This window comes from Phoca vitulina, unplaced genomic scaffold, assembly GCF_004348235.1.
Source record: "Phoca vitulina isolate PV1807 unplaced genomic scaffold, GSC_HSeal_1.0 scaffold47, whole genome shotgun sequence".
In the NCBI taxonomy this organism is placed as follows: Eukaryota; Metazoa; Chordata; class Mammalia; order Carnivora; family Phocidae; genus Phoca; species Phoca vitulina.
In genome coordinates, this window is record NW_022589750.1 from 11599300 (window position 1) to 11618533 (window position 19234).

The 19234-nt window shown below is 52.6% G+C and overlaps 1 protein-coding gene across 1 annotated transcript in view; it reads left to right on the forward strand.

The window, feature by feature from the left end:
• The first annotated feature begins 18339 nt into the window (after window positions 1-18339).
• Window positions 18340-19234, forward strand: part of PEMT (phosphatidylethanolamine N-methyltransferase) — a 98001-nt gene continuing 97106 nt past the window's right edge. Inside the window, exon 1 of the mRNA XM_032432076.1 lies at window positions 18340-18414. The gene's annotated coding sequence lies outside the window, so the exon portion shown is untranslated. The remainder of the gene's footprint in view (window positions 18415-19234) is intronic.

The following is a 19234-nucleotide window of genomic DNA, read 5'->3' on the forward strand; positions in this document are numbered from 1 at the left end:
CAGCCCTGCAGACACCTTGAGTTCAGACTTCCCGCCTCCAGAAGTGCAAGAGAAAACATGTCTGCTGTTTGAAGCCCCCCAGTTGGCGTCACTTTGGGACAGAAGCACAGGGAATACAAACACTGGACCCCCAGCTTCCTTTCCCAGGAGGCTGGGAGGACGGGAGGGCAGGCCCCCGATGGCCTGGGGGAGGAGAAGGGGGGTGGAAGGGAGATTGTGAACATCTGGCTGGGCCCTGGGGGCAGAGAGCCAGGGATCTCAGGACCCACCGGGGTGACCGGGTTTGAATGTGGGGGCGGATCATCTTTCTCCTGGTGGCATCTCCAGCCTTGGCCCCTCCTGGGATTCTCCTACCCAACATCTGTCAGCCTGTGCAAGGGGGTGAGTCCAGATACCCATGAGGTGGGATCTGAGGGCTGCCATGGGCTGGGGGGTTTACGTGCGGGACCATTCCTGGGGATTGATGTGTCTGTCCTTAAGGGGTTGGCCTGGCCCGGGGTCCGCCCAACTTGGTTTCTCCTAACTTGCCGTGTGCAGGTGGACAAGTCACAGCCCCTTCGGGCCACTGGGAAGACCCAGTATGATAAGGCTGGATAGGCCTTTAGAAGTCCCGAGGGCGAGGCAGGGCTGAGGGACATGGTCACTGTCATTCCTGAGGGGAGGATGAGGGAAAACATATGGCCAGCATGGTGGAATGTAGGGGAAACTCAGGAATTCTTCCAGAATCCTGGCTTCCAAAGCCTGGAAATTCTTGTAAGGGAAGAGAACGCTTCCTTCCTCAGTCCCAGTTGGGGGTTAAGTAGGGTCACCATTTAATCCAGGGGTCGGCAAACTATGGCCTACCGTCCGAATTCAGCCTGCCACCTGTTTTTGTGAATAAAGTTTCATTGGCACTAGCCACACTCACTCGTTTGCACACGATATGGTCGCCTTAGCACCATGATAACAGGGTGAGGAGGGTGAGGAGGGAGAGGAGGCTCAGCCATCGTGCATAAACTGGGCTGTCCCACTCAGGCCTCTGGCTTCCTGTTAGTGACATCCATCCCTGGCTGTCAGGGCCGAGGTGGGGTGAGGAGGCTGCATGGGACCCACTGGTCAAAGGCACCACAGGGCTCACCAGGCTTGCCCAGACTGCGACTGAGGCCTTGGGACCCGGGGGGTGGCCACATCTGGATAGAGCCCCCGGAAGCCCCATTAGGAGGAAGGAAAGAGAAAATGGAACTTACCAGTGTCTGTGGGTCTGAGTGGCAAGGCCTGGGCACAGGTCTGGGTGAGGTCCTGGGGGTTCGGAGTCTCTGATGCCTCTCTCCGCCCCCCCCCCAGTGCCATGTTTGTCCTTGAAGTTCTGCCCACTTATCTGCAAAGAGGTCCCTAGCCTCGTCCCCCACCCTGCTGCCATCACCATCCACACCCCCAGGATTGTGGTGTTTCTATCTTCCCCTAAAAGTCCACACAACAGCCAAAGTGCTTGAGAATTCAAACAGGCCACATCATTCCCCTACTCAAAACCTCACACTGCCCACCCCATTTCCTATCATCCTTAAAATAAAATCCCCATCTCTCCTGTGGTCAGTAGAGACCTGCATGACCCAGCCCGCCTACTCTCTCACCTCATTACCCCCTACAATCCCCCTTTCTTTACTACATTCATTGCTGGTTTTTTTTTTTTTTTTTTTTTTTTTGAGATTTTATTTATTTATTTGAGAGAGAGAGAGAGCACGAGCAGGGAGAGGGGCAGAGGGAGAAGGGGAAGCAGGCTCTTTGCTGAGCAGGGAGCCTGACACAGGACTCGATCCCAGGACCCTGGGATCATGACCTGAGCCGAAGGCAGACGCTTAACCCACTGAGCCACCCAGGCGTCCCTCATTGCTGGTTCTATAAGTTGCCAGTCTTGTTCCTGCCCCAGGCCATTTGCACAGATGGTTCCCTCTGCCTTCCTCTATGCTGGCTCCTTCTCAGCCTTCACCTCTCAGCTCAGATGCCATCTCTTCCGAGTGATTTTCCTGACTAACTTTGCTAAAGCTCCTGGAATTCCTTTTTTTTTTTTTTTAAGATTTTATTTATTTGGGGCACCCTATACTTTAATTTTTATTTCAAAATTATGCATGCCTATAGTTTAGGGAGTAAAATAGTTTTAAAGGTTTATTGGGAACAAGGGTGTTCTCTCTTCCCTTCCCCCAATTGCCTCCTTCCCCAGAGGAAGCCACTCCCAGCACTTTTTAGCAGGTTCTTTTGCTGTTTATCTCCATGCCTCCAAATAACCTGTTCATCTTGCGGCTTCTTGGCTTTTCAGCCTTCGGAATTACCTATTGACTTCCCACCCCAGAAGATGAAGATATGGGGCTCTCCCTCCTCCCCTTCGACACCCACATGGGCCCTCCTGACCCCCCACCCTCTATTAGAATGAGTCGTGACTTGGATCAAAGTGTCAGCCTAGGTGGGGGGCACCGCTTGCTTTGCCCTTCAAATTGCCCTTCAAGAAAAAGCGTCTTCAGCTACAAGGAGCACGGTCCTGCTGTGGCGCCCCGAGGATTCAGGGCAGCCCTGGAGCTGAAACAATGCTGTCCAGGAAAGCCCTCGGCCGGTTCCTGAGCATGGGGGGCGGGGGGGCCGGGGGGGTGGCATGCACCGAAGCCAGTTCTGCCCGACCTAGGGCTCCTGAAACGGGCCGTCTTTGCTCTGGAGCCCCTGATTGGGTTGGCCAAGACTTTTGCAGATTTGCATTGCAGTCCAGTGGCCTCCCTGCCCGGTTCTGCTTTCCTCCCTTTCATCTCTCCCAGGCGTGACTCACCAACACACTTCTGTGCTCACATCGTCTCGGCGGCTGCCCCCTTGGAGGACCTGAGCCCACACAAGCCAGAGTCGGTGTGGCTGTTATCATGCCCAAGGAAACCCCACTCCCAGCCGAGCCGCGCGGTCTACCCAGATGAAATGTGCTTTTCTGCACAGCACTTTGCTCTCCCCGGCAGCTAGAATGAAGCGCTTTTGTTTTGTTTTGTTTACTCATCATGAACTCAACCTCCAGCCTCTGCCATTTGTCTAAACCAACTTTCACTTCTTATATGTCATGGGCGCCGTCAGTTTTATTTCAAAGAAATCCCTCCAGAGTCTTCTGCCCTGCCCTGATCTGGTCTGGCCACCCTCTCTGTCCGATGCACAACTTTAGATCACCTTCAGGTCACTTCTTATCTCTTTCCCCAGGTGGATTTCCTGTTTCCTGTATCCATGATTTCCTCTTTCTTATTTTTTTTTTCTCTTATTTTGATAGAACACATCTTTCACCCTTCCCAAGAAAGAGCATGTGGGAAGTATATTTATTGAGATTTTTCATGTCTGAAAGTGCCTTTATTTTTTATTTATTTGTATTTTTGGGGAGGGACAGAGGGAGAAGGAGAGGAAGAGAGAGAGAGAGAGAGAGAGAGAGAGAATCTTAAGCAGGCTCCATGCCCAGCACGGAGCCTGACGTGGGGCTCGATCTCACAACCCTGAGATCATGACCTGAGCTGAAATCAACAGTCAGACACTTAACCTACTGAGCCACCCACGTGCCCCGAAAGTGCCTTTAATCTATGTTGCTGGGGCGCCTGGGTGGCTCAGTCGTTAAGCGTCTGCCTTCGGCTCAGGTCATGATCCCAGGGTCCTGGGTTCGAGCCCCGCATCGGGCTCCCTTCTCCGCGGAGAGCCTGCTTCTTCTTCTCCCTCTGCTTGCTGCTCCCCCTGCTTGTGTTTTCTCTCTCCCTCTTTCTCTCTGTCAAATAAATAAATACAATAAAAAAAAAAAAATCTGTGTTGCTACTTGGTTTCTAGTTTAGCTGGGTTTGAAATCGAAGGTTGGATGTAGTTCACCTTCAAGCACTGGGGCACTATTTCATGGCCCTTGGGTTTTCAGTGCTGCTCTTGAGAAGTCTGAAGTGAGTCTGATTTCTGATCCTTTGTATGCGACCAACTCCCCCTCTTGAGAGTGAGGGAAAGAGAGTACAAGCGGGAAGAGAGGGAGCAGGGGAAGCAGGCTCTCCTGCTGATGCTGGGCTCGATCCTGGAATCTGGAATCTGTACGGGCCTTGCGGACTCAGCTCCTGCAGTAGCTCTCTGGGGCCCCGTAACGAAGTGCCACACACCGGGGGCTTCAGCAATAGACATTAATTTTCACAGTTCTGAGCTCGGACTGAAGACTGAGATCAAGATATTGGCAGGGCTGGTTTCTCCTGAGGCCTCCCCCCTTGCTTGTAGAGAGCCAGCTTCTCTCTGTGTCTTCGCATGGTCCTCCCTCTGTCCTGTTTGTGTCCAAATGTCCTCTCATAAGGACGCCAGTCAGATTGGGTAGAATGAACTCTAACGGCCTCCTTTTACCTGACTCACCTCTGTAAAGATGACCGCCAAATGCAGTCCTAATTCTGAAGTACTGAGGTTTAGGACTTCAACATATGGGGGGGTGGGGGCCACAACTTAGCCCAGAATACCTCCCAAGCTCCTGAACCCCAGAACTTGGCCCAGTTCCCACCACTTCATGGAAACATCTTCCCCCAGAGTCGCCAACCATCCGCTTGTTATCTGTGCACTGGGCAGAGGCCACTCTGTCCCCATCCAGCTGGGCCTTTCTGCAGCATATGATTCTTTGGCTCACATGCTTCTTCCTGAAATTCCATGCCCCCCCCCCCCAATCAGGCTTTGGTTTTCTTTCTCACCCCGTGTACTTTGGGCAACCCCCGGGCTCTTTCATCCTCCTTCGGCACTGCCAGGGCCTTGAGGCCCAGTGACCACCTGCATCCGGAAGACACGGGGAGGTGGGGTGGGGTGGGAGGGGGGCAGGTGGGATGCTAGTTAAAAAGCCAGATTGGCAGGTCTCATCAGAAACTGTCTAAACTGGAACCTGTGGGCATGGAGTCCAGGAAGCTTCCTCTTTAATCAGCTCCCTAAATAACCGTCTGGCACACAGCATCATAGCCCCCATTTCCTGCGTGATCCGCGGGTGCCCGTCTAAGCCCTTGGCCAACGTTAGCTCATGGGGTCCTCACAAACCTGGGACAGGAGCTCCGACTGCCTCCACTTCCCAGGCGGGGAAGGAGGCTCGGAGAGATTAAGGCCACATGGTTCATAAATAGCAGCGCTCAATGTTAACTATACTGGAATTACAAAAAAAAAAAAAAAAGGCAGGGCTGAGATTTGAGCTCAGACCACGTGGTTTCAGAGCTCGTGGCGAAAGTGCCCCTGTGGGTTGTCGCAAAGGTTTCAGAGCCACTGTCCTAGGTAATCTCTTCCATCTAGTGGTCTTATTCTCTAAGCAGGTTCTCCTGGGCTGCCGTCATCTGCCCAGACATTCCTGGATTCTGTCCTGGATGTTTCATGGGCATCTCCGAGCCAACACATTAGGGACCTATTCATCTTCCTCCCAGAGTGCTCCTGCCCTGGTGCTCCCCACCCTGGTGGGTCCCGGGGTATTGTCACCCAACCTACAACTTGGCTGGCAGCCCAAGTCCTGTCTCTCTGTTGCCTCTCCCCGTGCTCTCCTCCCGGCCCTGGCCTCCGACAGACCTCACCTCTCCTGCGGTCCTGCTGCCCTCCCCTCAGACTCGCGGTCCCTCACCCCTGCAGCCCCTGATCCTCTCCTACCTCCAAGCCCCAGCTGCCTCCCTGCTTAACACCCACCGTGGCTGCTCACTGGTGTCCGACTCAACCCTAAACCCCTTTTCTGGCTCTTGTCATTTGCTCTGCACATTTCACCTCCTAGAGGACAACCCGTAGCTTCAGGTCTCGAGGTCTTTGATGTTACCGTTTCCCTTGCCTGCTAGGCCCTTTCTGCCTTTCTTTTCTTTAAAAAAATTTTTTTCAGGGACGCCTGGGTGGCTCAGTCAGTTAAGCGTCTGCCTTCAGCTCAGGTCATGATCCCAGGGTCCTGGGATCGAGTCCCGCATCGGGCTCCCTGCTTGGCGGGGAGCCTGCTTCTCCCTCTGCCTCTGCTGCTCCCTCGCTCGTGCTCTCTCTCTCTGACAAATAAATAAATAAAATCTTAAAAAAATAATTTTTTTCTGTGATGTTTAGTACATTCGCAATGTAAAACCACCCCTGTCTAGTTCGAGAACATTTTCATCACCCTTCAAAGAAAGCCTGTGCCTCCCCATGGCCCCTCCCATTCATATCCTGGGAACCACTAACCCACTTTCAATCTCTATGGATTTGCCTGTTCTGGACATTTCACATAAATGGAATCATGCATTATGCGACTTTTTGTGCCTGCTTCTTCTGCTTAGGATGGTGTTTTTGTTTTTATTTGTTTTTATTTTTTTATTATTTTTTTTAAAAGATTTTATTTATTTATCTGACACAGAGAGAGACAGCGAGAGAGGGAACACAAGCAGGGGGAGTGGGAGAGGGAGAAGCAGGCTTCCCGCAGAGCAGGGAGCCCGATGCGGGGCTCGATCCCAGGACCCTGGGATCATGACCTGAGCCGAAGGCAGACGCTTAACGCCTGAGCCACCCAGGCGCCCCGGTGTTTTTGTTTTTAAAGATTTATTTATTTATTTGAGAGAGAGAGAGCAAGCATGCAGGGGGAGGGGCAGAGGGAGAAGGAGAGAGAGAACCTCAAGCAGACTCCCTGTCTAGTGTAGAGTCCAATGCAGGGCCCAATCCCAGGACCCTGAGACCATGACCTGAGCTGAGACTAAGTCAGACACCCAACCTACTGAACCACCCAAGCGCCCCCACCCCCACCCTGCCCAGGACAGTGATTTTCAGGTTCATCCCTGTTGTAGTGTGTGTCAGTACTCGATTCCTTTTTATGGCTGAAGAATATCCCACTTACAGATCGCCACGTTTTGTTTATCCATTCATCCACTGATGGACACTTGGGTTGTTGCAAACAGTGCTGCCAAGAACATTCATGTATGTTTTTGTACGGACACTGCTTCCAGTTCTCTTGAGTACCCACTTAGGAGTAGAATTGCTGGATCATGTGGTAACTCTATCATTCAGGCCACTGTGTCTGGGGTCTTGGGATGGGGGCTTGTTCTAACCTGATCTTGAGTTCAGAGACTTGAGTCCTTGGCCTGGTTGTGGGTGGCCATGGACAAGTCACTCCCACCTCCAGCCTTGGCTTTCTCCCCTGTTAGTGGGGACCCAAACTCCTGACTGTGGTAGTTTCCGTGGATGCCCGTGTTAGCTTCCGAGGCCCGCCATAACGAACCACCACAGGCTGGGGCTTAGACAACAGAAGCTTCCTGCCTCACCGTTATGGTGGCCGGAAGTCCCATCAAGGTGCCGGCAGACTGGTTCCTTCTGAGTCTGTGAGGGAGGGGCCCTTTCCAGGCCTCTCCCCTTGGCTTGCAGTTGGCTGTCTTCTCCCTGTGTCTCTCTTTTTTTTTAATTTTTAAAAATTTTTTTATTGTTATGTTAATCCCCATACATTACATCATTAGTTTTAAATATATAGTGTTCCATGATTCATTGTTTGTGCATAACACCCAGTGCTCCATGCAGAACGTGCCCTCTGTAATACCCATCACCAGGCTAACCCATCCTCCCACTCCCCTCCCCTCTAGAACCTTCAGTTTGTTTTTCAGAGTCCATCGTCTCTCATGGTTCTTCTTCCCTGTGTCTCTTCATATTGTCTTCTGCCAGTGCATGTCCGTCTCTGTGTCCAAATTTCTTCTTTTTATAAGGACACCAGTCATATTGGAGTAGGGCCTGCCCTCATGACCTCATTATGACTAATGAAATTATAACTAATGACCTACCTTGATCACCTCTATAAAGAGCCCCTGTCTCCAAATAAGGTCTCATTTTGAGGTGCTGGGGGTTAGGACTTCAACATATGAATTTTGGGGGACACCATGCAACCCATAACAGCCTCGAAAAATAACTATTTGCCCTCAGATCCTTGTCTCGGGGTCTACTTCTGGGACACCCCATTGGAGCCATAGCCCAGCTTTGCTCCCAGGCTTGGAGAGATTCAAGTGAGCAAACGCAGTGTTTATGGATCATCTGCTATTCCCAGGGCCCCAGACTTAGCACCTAACACAGCAGACAAAGCCCTTGACATTGTGAGGTTCATGGCCCAGGATGGAGGCGGGCAGATGGCAAACTTGCTATGTAATTGTAGATAGCAAGAAGCCTCTGCAGAATATCAAGCAGGGAATTGGCAGAAGTGTGACTGGGGAGGCTGTTTTAGCCTGCGGAGGTCAGGGAAGGCCTTGCCGAGTAGGTGACATCTGAGTTGAGACCTGCATGGTGAAGATTCTAGCCTTGGGAGGTGTCGGGGGAAGAGCATGCCTGCTAGAAGAAATAGCCAAAGGGTGATGTGCCTGCCCCTCACTTCTCACCCCCTAAAAATACCAGCACTTAAAACGAGGAGAGCAATGTTGGGGAGAAGAGCCAGGTTCAGGACTCAGGAGCGATGATGGAGGAAGCCCAGCCTAAGTGGAGATTCTTCTGGACTTCTGAGGGGCTGTCAGAGGGGAGAGAGGTCAGATGAACTCTGTGAAGGTAAGAGGAGGAGAAAAGAGTGGGTGTTATCAGGAGAGAAGAGAAGAATTTTGTAAAGAAGACATGCAGAGAGTGAGCGCCTCATCCCTGGAAGTATTTAAGCCCAGGCGGGATGATCTCTTGGCAGGATACTGTGGAGGGAACTCAAGAGTTGGAGTTGGATGCTTGTGCACCTCGAAAGTTCGGCTTCGCTGTCAGAAGCATCCAGGAGGGACCAGCCCTCTGATTTTCACCTGTGATAATACACAGGGCCTTCTCTCTTATCCCTTTTATGAATTCAAAGAGAACAACTCTGCCCCTGGCTTTGAATCTCATGGACACCTGGGACCGGTCCCCACGGCGCTCGCAGTGCCTGTAGTGTCTTTGTCGTCCACCAGGTGGCACTATTCACCCGGTGTTGGGGCTGAATCGAAAACCCTTTCCCGTTTTTTTGGAGCACTGGTAACAAATGGGGAGAGGCCAGGGTTTCAGTTCTCAGAAATGGCCCGAGTGTGGAAAATCTTCCAGACACCAGCCACGCGCTCAGCTGTGGGGGACACAGCATGGCTTCATGAGAAGGGTCAGAGCTGATCCGAAGGCCAGTGTCAGCTCTGCGAGCTTCCAGTGCGTGACATTGAGTCTGTTTCCTCCCCCATTAAGTCAGGAACTGGTCCCATCTTGAAATCCTGCCGCGAGGACTGGAATCAGTCCACAGGGCCTGGCCGGGAGCAGGCGGTCAATGAAACATGCCTGCGCTCATAAATGGGTAAGGTGTGCTCCGTGAGAATTCCGAGTTCAGCAGAGTCCACTTCTCAACGTGTAGATGATTCCCAAGAGCCTCTGGGGGCCCCTTCTCTTATCCGAGTCCCTCAATCCCACGGCGGGACCTTAGATTGCCTAAAATAAACAGGTTCTTAAATTCCTCAAAGTGCTTACCGTTAGACCGCGGAGACTTCCGTACGTAGTTAGTTCTGTTCGCAGGGGTAAGTGCTGTTAGGAGGTTGCTGTGGATGCCCTCAGGAATTTTTTTTTAAAGATTTATTTATTTATTTCAGAGAGAGAGAGAGCACGAGTGGGAGGGGCAGAAGGAGAGGGAGAGAGAATCCCAAGCAGACTCCTCGCGGAGCGCCCAGCCCGACGCGGGACTCGATCTCACAACCTTGAGATCATGACCTGAGCCGAAACCAAGAGTGAGATACCTTACTGACTGCGCCACCCAGGTGTCCCCTCAGGAGGTTTTTTTTTTTTTTTTTTCCTAAGCATGCACCTAAGCACACATTTCTATAAAAATGATTATTACATGTGGGAAGTGGAAACATACTGGTTAATACACTCAGGCATCCAGGCATCCGTCCTGGGCTGGCCACTGCTAGCCCTGGGGCCCAGTGGAAAACAAGGCGCTCACAATCCTGCCCTCGTGGAGCTTCCGTTCGCGTCGGGAATGACATACACTCGATAAAGGATAGCTTGTGACGGCGGTTGGTAAAGCAGAATAAGGAGTTAGAGGGTGTGTTTGCTCATAGTATAATGCACTGCTCCAAGCCACGGAAACGTATCCTGTTGCAGGTCTGGAGGCCAGAAGTCCAAATCGGTGTCTCCAGGCCAAACAAGATGCCGGCAGGGCTGTGCTCCCCCCACCACCCGCCCACCCCAGGTTCTAGGGGAGAATCCGTCCCTCGCCTCTTCCAGCTTCTGGTGACCCCGGCCTTCCTTGGCCAGTGGCCGCATCACCGTAGTCTTCCAAGCCAGTGTCTTCTCATCTCCCTCTGCCTCCCTCTTATAAGGACACACGTGGCTGCAATGAGGGCCCACCCACCCCAATAATCCAGGACAACCTCCCCACACACCTGCAAAGTCTCCCTCCCCCCCCCTTTTTTTTGCCCTACAAGGTGACCTTCACAGGTTCCCAGGATTAGGATGGGGACATCTTTTGGGGGCCATTCTTCAGCCTGTCTGAAGAGTGTCCAAGAGGGTGGAGGTGCTATTTCAGGAAGGCGGACATTGAGGCAGAGACATGACAGGCAGCTGTGCGGGCTCGGCCTCAGCCTGACACAGTTGACCAGCTCATACATTGTTCATTCGCCCAGAGAGCGAACGGGACGCCAACAGATCTCGTTCTGAGGACAGATGTGTGTGCCGTGATGAGTGTCAAATACTGGCTCACATCCCCAAAGCAAGGCAGTAACAGCAAGGATTTGGCGGCCGCTTCTGTTTTTCTGGCTAAAGCTGCGCATCCGACAGCTCGGGGAAGAAGCTAGGTGTTGGCCAGTGAGCTGCTCCCGTCCTGGCTGTCAGGACCCCCGTGTTAATCCTACACGCTCACCAGTACATAAGGATGCCTCTCAGCGGGCGGGGGCGGTGGTCAGGGAAAGAAGGGGGCCCGTGGTGCTGGCAGGGCCTGGCTTCTGTCCTCGCTGCGTGGCCCAGTGAGGCCTCTTCCCCTCGGGTCACCGAATGCCAACAACTTCCCAGGCGGGGCTCTCATGAAGCGGCAGAATCAGGAATCGGGCCAGGCCTGCCCACATCCAGAGCTGCCCTCCCCGCGCACCTGCCCCCTGGCCCTTGCATTGCCTGGGGTTCTCTCAGCTTGGGAGAGGGGCAGGCTCGGATGCCAGAAGCTCTAAGGGGGCGGGGATGGGGGGAGGTCCCCTCCCACATAAATGACTGCTCAGGCATCCTCGTCTTAGCGTCTGCTTCTGAGGGGACTCAGCCCGAGACACCGCCGAGCCCCCGGGGGCGGACCCAGTGCCAGGCCCCTTGCATACGGGGTGTCATTTATCCTCCCGCACCCCTGAGGCATTCCCAGCCCTGTCCCCCAGTCCAGAACAGGAGTCGGCCACCTGTTCACACAGCTACAAAGCAGCAGGCTGGACCCCAAAAAGCTGCAAGGTGGCTCCTGTCACCTCCCCCCCCCCGGCTGTGTCCTTAGTCCTTGCAGCGGATCTCCCCAGATGTGCTCAGGATGCATGGGCTCAGCAGGACAAGTGCTCGGGGCGGGCTGGGCTGGATAGTGACCATGGACCCTCCTGAGGGCCAGACCCAGCGGGGCGAGGTGCCCCAGGGCACGGAGGGGACGGGGAGCCACCCACTGTTCCGGGCCTGGGAGCCCGAGGCTGACTCTCTTCCCAGAAGTGGCTCTTCTTGACAGGCGCCGGGAACCAGGGGCAGCTCGAGCTATTCCACCCTGGAGGCCCCTCTCGAGGGCCAGCTGAGGCCCACCGTGCCTGTCCCCGGCACACAGTGCTTCAGCGGAGAGTGCTGGCCTCCTGGCGCAGCTGGTACGCGCTAAGTGCTGTCCCGAGGGCACCCCACCCCCCGCTCAGCCACGCTGGGGCCGCGGCAAGGCCAGACCCAAGGGCCCCTCCGGTACGCCCCGTGCTCTCTCCTGCCATGCAGGCCGCCCGCCTATGTGAGCCGCGCAGTCACGGCTCCGGAGGGGTGAGGGTGGGGCACGGGCAGGGAGAGAGGTCTGCCGTGGGGACCCCTGGTTCTCCCATGTGCGGTGGGGGTGTGATTTTCATTGATGTAAGAGGACCCACTTGCAGAGTTAGATGTCTCTCTCTCTCTCTCTTTTTTTAATATTTTATTTATTTATTCATGAGAGTCAGAGAGAGAGAGAGAGGCAGAGGCAGAGGGAGAAGCAGGCTCCCCGCCGAGCAGGGAGCCCGATGCAGGACTTGATCCCAGGACCCTGGGATCATGACCTGAGCCGAAGGCAGACGCTTAACCATCTGAGCCACCCAGGCGCCCCCTCTCTCTTTTTTAAGAGTTTATTTATTTATTTGAGAAAAAAAAAGAGAGAGACTGAGCATGAGCAGGGGGGAGAGGCAGAGGGAGAGGGAGAAGCAGACTCTCTGCTGAGCAGGGAGCCCGATGCGGGGCTTGATCCCAGGACCCTGGGATCATGACCTGAGCCGAAGGCAGATGCTTAACCCACTGAGCCCCCCAGGTGCCCCTCGGTATCTCTTTTTATATGTGTTAGGAAAAAAAATATATATCTAGTATCAAAGGTGATCGTATGGATGCTATAGCTAGGGAGGAGGCTCAATTTTAAGAAATGCATCAGATGAAAAGAGGATTAAGTGACTACAGGACCATTTTCTCTGTGCTAGATTGGAAAAGATTAAGAAGTCTGATGATGCCAAGCGTCGGCGAGGATGTGAGCCACGGGAACTCCCCTCTGCTCCTGGTAGGGGTGCGCATTGGTGTAGCCACTTGGGAAGACAACTTGGCCTTATTTGGTAGAGTCAAAGATGTGCAGCTCAGCTTCAAGGAATGGACCTCAGAGCTGAGCTTCTGGAACTTTGATGTGCACACGGGTCACGTGGGGAGTCTTGTCAGGAGGCAAAGTCGGCCTCAGGACGTAGCGTGAGCCCAGAGCCTGTGGACTCTCGCGTGCACGCTCTGGAATGTTCTCAGCTAGTGCCGTTGGTGATAACACGGGTTATAACAATGCAAGCGGCAGCGCTGGGGGCCTGGAGGGGGAAACCATGGCCGAGCTGCACAACGGAATACCACACGGCCCAGAAGGGGGCCTGGACCTGCCCTGGGAGCTCTGCGGAGTCGGGGCAGAGCCAGATTTGGGCCGGGTCTCCCACCCCAGGGCTGGAACTTTCCCAGAGTCCCTTGCTGGAGGGGAGGAAGGTGTAGAGCCCGTGGCCCTGCCAGCCAGGCTTTTGGTCACATTTGCATTTAGAACATCACTGTGTGCTGTGGGCTAGTGTCCTGTTCCCGGGTGGGGAGAGGGTGTCGCTGCTGGTCGGAGACTGACCGTGAGGTCTCCCAGGCTCCAGCCCAAGTGCTGAGAGAATCGTCCCTGAGGAACTCACGTGTGAATCCCAGCTCTGCTGTGTGACCTTCTGCAAACCACAAGATGTCTCTGAGCCTTAGTTACCTCATCTGTAAAATAGGATAATAGGAGCTCCTAACCTCGGAAGGGCTGAATGGTGACCATCCTCAGCAGGTCCCCAATTTCCCCCCCAGCCACCCTGCACTGCAATGGGGCCTCCATGCCTTCCCTGACCAAGTCTGGGGGGCACTAAAGGGCTTGGGCATTCCCTCCAGGTTCCTGGGGCGCCTCGTCCTGACAACCCAGGCTCTGCATTGGCGTGGCCCCAGTGCCTGGGGGCTCGTGGAGACGGCTCACCCCGGAAAGGAGATGGCCCTGAACTCTGGGCTTGGCCCAGGCATGGGCAGGTCAGCGTTCATCAGGGGCAGACGCACCCTCTTCACTAGCCTGCCCTCTCCCTGCTGCCCTGCTCTGGCCTCAGTCTGGGGCTCAGCCCTGGCCCTTGGCTTTGCCCACCTGCCCCCTTCCTGTGCCACCACCCTGAGTCTTTCTCACAGCCCCGCAGCCACACTGGGCTCCTCGAGGTTCCTCAGAAGATCTTTGTTCCTGCCTCTAGGCCTCTGGGCCCACTCCTCCCCCGTCTGAGATCTCTGCCCCACCATTTCTGCAAAGCTGGTTTTCCGGCCTGCGCGTCTCAGGGAGGAAGAGAAGTCAGTGAGAGAGAGCGAGCACTCACACACTGGGCGGGAGGAGAAGGGGAGAGGCCTGCGTATCTGAAAACCCAATACATGCGGAGAAGCAGGGGGCCACTGAGGTGCCAGAGAACACGGGGTGAAGCTCTGGACCCACTTTCAGATCCCAGGAAGGCAAGGGGCAGCTGTTTGGTCCTGCGGCCGTGGCAGGCCTAGGCTGAGCCTGGGCGTTGGGCCAGAGTGGCCGGAGGGGATGGCGGCTGCCGGCCAAGGTCTTCGGGTCTGGAGCTGCTGCATCCGGGCAGGCCCAGGCTGGTCTGCAGGGCGAGGCCCGGGCTGGGGCGAGAGGCGTGGCTCCAGGCCAGCTCACTGGGGTCAGCCTTTCTGTGGCCTTAATTTCAACATCTGTAAAATGGTCGGTTCTCTAAGGGTCCTTCTTCAGCCATAAAATCGATCCCCTGGTGTGATTTCTCGGAGGCAAGTTGAGCCTTGGGCCTGTGACCGCTCTGGTTGGGAAGACACAGGCCTCGTCCGCCTCCTGCCCCGGGAGAGCCCATCGTCCCGCATTTGGGGCCCTTGGACTCAGGCTGTGGTCCCTCCGGACCTCCTCGTGCTGACTGGGGCCATCTGTCCCATCCTTTGGATTTCTTGCCATGCAGGAGTTAAGTCTTGGTATGTTAGCATCGCTGATCCGTGGGAGGCCACCTCTCATTTCATTTCATTGTGTGATGTGTCCCCTTGTCTCTCCAACCCCCACTCCCGTTCTCCCCCAACCAAGGCTCTCGCTTAAGAAAACTGATCTCTCATCTGTAGCTCTATTTCTGCACCTGGAAAAATATACCATTCGGTTTTCAAGCAGTGCTGGGTCATATCTCGTGCTGGTCCTTATCACTTTAACCGAGCACCATGATCTGTCCCCAGTGCTAGGAGTGCTCCTAGTTCACTGCTTTTCCGGGCCACAAACCGGCACATCCATTCCAATGCAAAGGAATGTTATGGGCATCTAGGTGGGATCACGGGCCGGGGGGGGGGGAGAAGGACTGTGTGCTTAATGAAGGGTGATGGTTCAGCCTATGGAACGAGGTGGATCCACCTCACAGCAAAGCAAAGGAGGGGCCCAGTACATTAAAGATCCAACTCTATAAGGCACATTGCATATACCGTATATAAGAGGGGAAGCTAATAGGAGGAAATGTTGGTTGATAGCTTTGTGACCATGGGATGGGAAAATGAATCTCCAATGTCCCAAACATAAAGTGTGTTCCTATGCATGAGAGAGAGAGAGAGAGAGAGAACACATCTGTGCAAAGGAGAGAGCAGAGAATCTGACGACATAAAAATGAAGGATTTCTGCCTCATGAAGGACAATACATAAAAAAATTAACAGACAAATGATAGACTGGGAGAAAAAAAATTTTTTTTTAAATTTTATTTATTTAAGTGATCTCTACACCCAATGTGGGGCTCAAGCCCATGACCCTGAGATCAAAAGATGCATACTTCTGACTGAGGCAGCCGGGTGCCCCGAGAAAATATTTTTGGTAATTGAAAACAACAAGGACAAATGCTATTGAAAGAAATGAAGAAGACATAAACAAATGGAAATCGGGTGTTTATGGGTTGGGAGGCTTAGTATTGTCAGGATGACAATCTACAGATTTGATGCAAACCCTATTCACATCCCAAAAGCCTTTCTTGCAGAAATGGAAAAGCCAATCCTCAAAGCCATAGGGAGATGCAAGTGGCCCCGAATAGCCAAAAATAATCTTGAAAAAGGAGCGTAAAGTCAAAGGGCTCACACTTCTTGATTTTAAAACTGACAACAAAGCTATAGCAATCAGCAGAGTGTGGTGTTGCCACAAGACGGTCATGGAGACCAACAGAACAGAATTGAGAGTCTGTGGCCAATTGATTTTTTAAAAAAGATGTATTTATTTATTTTAGAGACAGAAAGAGAGAGAAAGAGAGAGCAGCGGGGAGGGGGAGAGGGAGAGTCCTAGGCAGACTCCCTACTGAGCACAGAGCCCGCGGTGGGGCTCGATCTCACGACCCTGGGATCATGACCTGAGCCAAAACCAAGAGTCTGACACTCAACCGGCTGTACCACCCACGTGCCCCCAGTTGATTTTTGACAAAGTGACAAGACCACTCCATAGAGGAAAGAACAGTTTCTTTTTTTTTTTTTTTTAAGATTTTATTTATTTGCGAGGGAGAGAATGAGAGAGAGCATGAGAGGGAGGAGGGTCAGAGGGAGAAGCAGACTCCCTGCTGAGCAGGGAGCCCGATGTGGGACTCGATCCCGGGACTCCAGGATCATGACCTGAGCTGAAGGCAGTCGCTTAACCAACTGAGCCACCCAGGCGCCCGAAAGAACAGTTTCTTTAACAAATGGTGTGGGGACCACCGGATGGCCACATGCGAAAGAATGAAGATGGGCCCCTACTTCATACCATAGCCATAATCCAGCTTAAAACAGATCACAGATCTAAACTTAAAAGCTAAAACTATAAAATTCTTAGAGGAAAATATAGGAATAAATCTTCATGACCTTGGACTTGGCCAAGGATTCTTAGATATGACACCAAAAGCATAAATAACAAAAGGAAAAATAGATAAATTTAATTTCATCAAAATTAAAATTTTGTACATTGAAGAACAGTATCAAGAAAGTGAAAAGACAAAAAAAGAAAAGAAAATGAAAAGACAGCTGACATAATGGGAGAAAATATCTTCAAAATATATTTCTGATAAGGGCTTAGAATCTGGAATACGTACAGAACTCCCACACCACACGAGCAAAAAGACAATCCAATTTAACAATGGGCAAATGACTCCAGAGCAGATATACAAATAGACAACAAGCACGTGAAAAGATGCTCAACATCATTATTCACTAAGGAAACACAAATCAGGGGCGCCTGGGTGGCTCAGTTGTTGGGCGTCTGCCTTCGGCTCAGGTCATGATCTCAGGGTCTTAGGATCGAGCCCCGCATTGGGCTTCCTGCTCAGCGGGAAGCCTGCTTCTCCCTCTCCCACTCCCCCCTGCTTGTGTTTCCTCTTTAGCTGTCTCTCTGTCTCTCAAATAAATAAAATCTTTAAAAAAAAAAAAAAGGAAACACAAATCAAAACTGCAATGAAATATCACATCACACCTCCTGGGATGTCTATAATTTTAAAACATGGGAAATTGTGGGAATGCCTAGGGTGGCTTAGTTGGTTAAGTATCTGCTTTCGGCTCAGGTCATGATCCCAGGGTCTTGGGATAGAGCCCCTCGTGGGCTACCTACTCCCTGCCCTGCTTTTCCCTCTCCCTCTGCCCCTCCCCCCACTTGTGCGTGTGCTCTCTCTCTCTCTCAAATAAATAAAATCTTAAAAAAAAATAAGACATGGGAAATAGTAAGTGTTGGTGAGGATGTGGAAAACCTGGAGCCCTCATACACGGCTGGTGGGGTTGTTGTAAAATGCTGTAGCCACTGGGGAAAAGGTTGGCCAATTGGTGAGAAAGTTAAACATAGAATTACTATGTGAATCAGCAATTCCACACCGAGATGTACGCTCCGATGAATTGACAACAAGTACTCAAACAAATCCTTGTCTGCGAATATTCATAGAGCACTATTCACAATAACCGAAAGGTGAAGACAACCCATATGCCCATCAGTGGAATAATGGAGGCAGGAAATGTGGTGTGTATATACGATGAATATTATTCAACCATATAAAGGAATGAGCACTGACTCATGCTACAACACGAATAAACCTCAAAAATGTTGTGCTAAGTGAAAGAAGCCAGGCATGAAAGACCACACTTTCTGTGGTTCTATTTACGGAAAATATCCAGAAGAGGAGAATCCAGAGGGACAGAAAGCTGGTGGGTGGTTGCCAGGGGTCGGGGGAAGAAGGGAATGAGGACTGAAGTGAATGGGGTTTTCTTTTGGGGTGATGAAAATATTTTAGAAGTAGATAGAGGTCGTAGTCCCACAGCGCTGTGAAGGTACTAAATGCCACTGACTTTTACACTTTCAAGTGGTTAAGTTCATTGTACGTAGATTTCACAGCAAACCCTTCCAATAAGGAATCTGTATCCAGGACTTGCAAAGAACGCCTGCAAGCCAACAAGAAAAAAAGCTGGAAACCCAACAGAAAAATGGGCAAGGTTCATAGAAGGGAACTCAAACTGACCCATGAGGGTATGAGAAGGTGCTGGAGCTCATTAATAACCAGAGAAGGGCCAGCTAAGACGACAGTGGGGCCCTCCTTTCTCCCGCCAGACTGGAGCGAGCAGAAGTGGATGACAGCCGTTCTTTGTGGGGGTGGGGGAAACGGAAGTCACCTTCCACGCCAGGCCCTGACTTGTCTCCCTCCAGGCACTCCGCCGCTGCTCCTCGCCCCTGAACAGAGCGAGAGAGAGAGAGAGAGAGAGAGAGAGAGAGAGAGAGAAGCAACAATGAACAAATGTAGAAGTTGTCACTTCAGGTTTGCTTTTTTTTTTCTTCTTCCATTTTTCTGTATTTTAGAAATTTCTAGAAGGAAGGAAGGAAGGAAGGGGAGAAGGAAAGCTGAAAGGAAGGAAGGAAGGAAGGAAAGGAGGGAGGGAGGGAGGAAGGACATTCTGCTCTCCGATTTCTTTCGCCACAGTGGGGATGGGAAGAGGCCCTGGGCACAGGAGGGCTCAGAGTTTCCCGGGAGGGGCCTGGGCCGGGGTCGGGGGAGAACGAGGCAGTGGGGAGCCCAAGGGCACCACCCCGTTGGCAAAGACTGAGGCAGAGGCAGGAAGGCAGGGAACGTGAGGCTTTCCAGAGAACAGCAACGGCCGCACTGTCGCCAGCTTCTCGTGAACTGTCGTGGGACAGCCGTGGGGTGTCATTCGAGTGTGAGAGATGAGGGAACAGACACAACCAGGGAGGCCCCGGGGGTCAGCAGGGTGAGGAGCGAGGTGGGGCGGGAGGGCGCTGCCTCTGGCCAAGCTCATCCCCACCATCCACGGATGCCTGCCGGGCAGGACTTCGCTGCAGGAAAGCAAAGGGCTGCTTATTATTCTCTCCACTGTTCTGTATGTTAGAGATCTTTCTTAAAAAAGGAAGAACAAAAGAGTCAGTAAGACTTCCTGGCTTAGGATGGGTATTTGGAGGATTCTGAAACCTGGCTAGGATTCTGTGTGTGAATGTGTGAGTGTGCAAGGGGGTGTATGTTAGTGTCTCCCCTTGTCTCCCCAAGAATGGGTATAGGGATCATGACAGGGTTATCAGAGCCCAGACCCTAGGATTGGCCGGGGACCCTCCACACACCCCTCTGT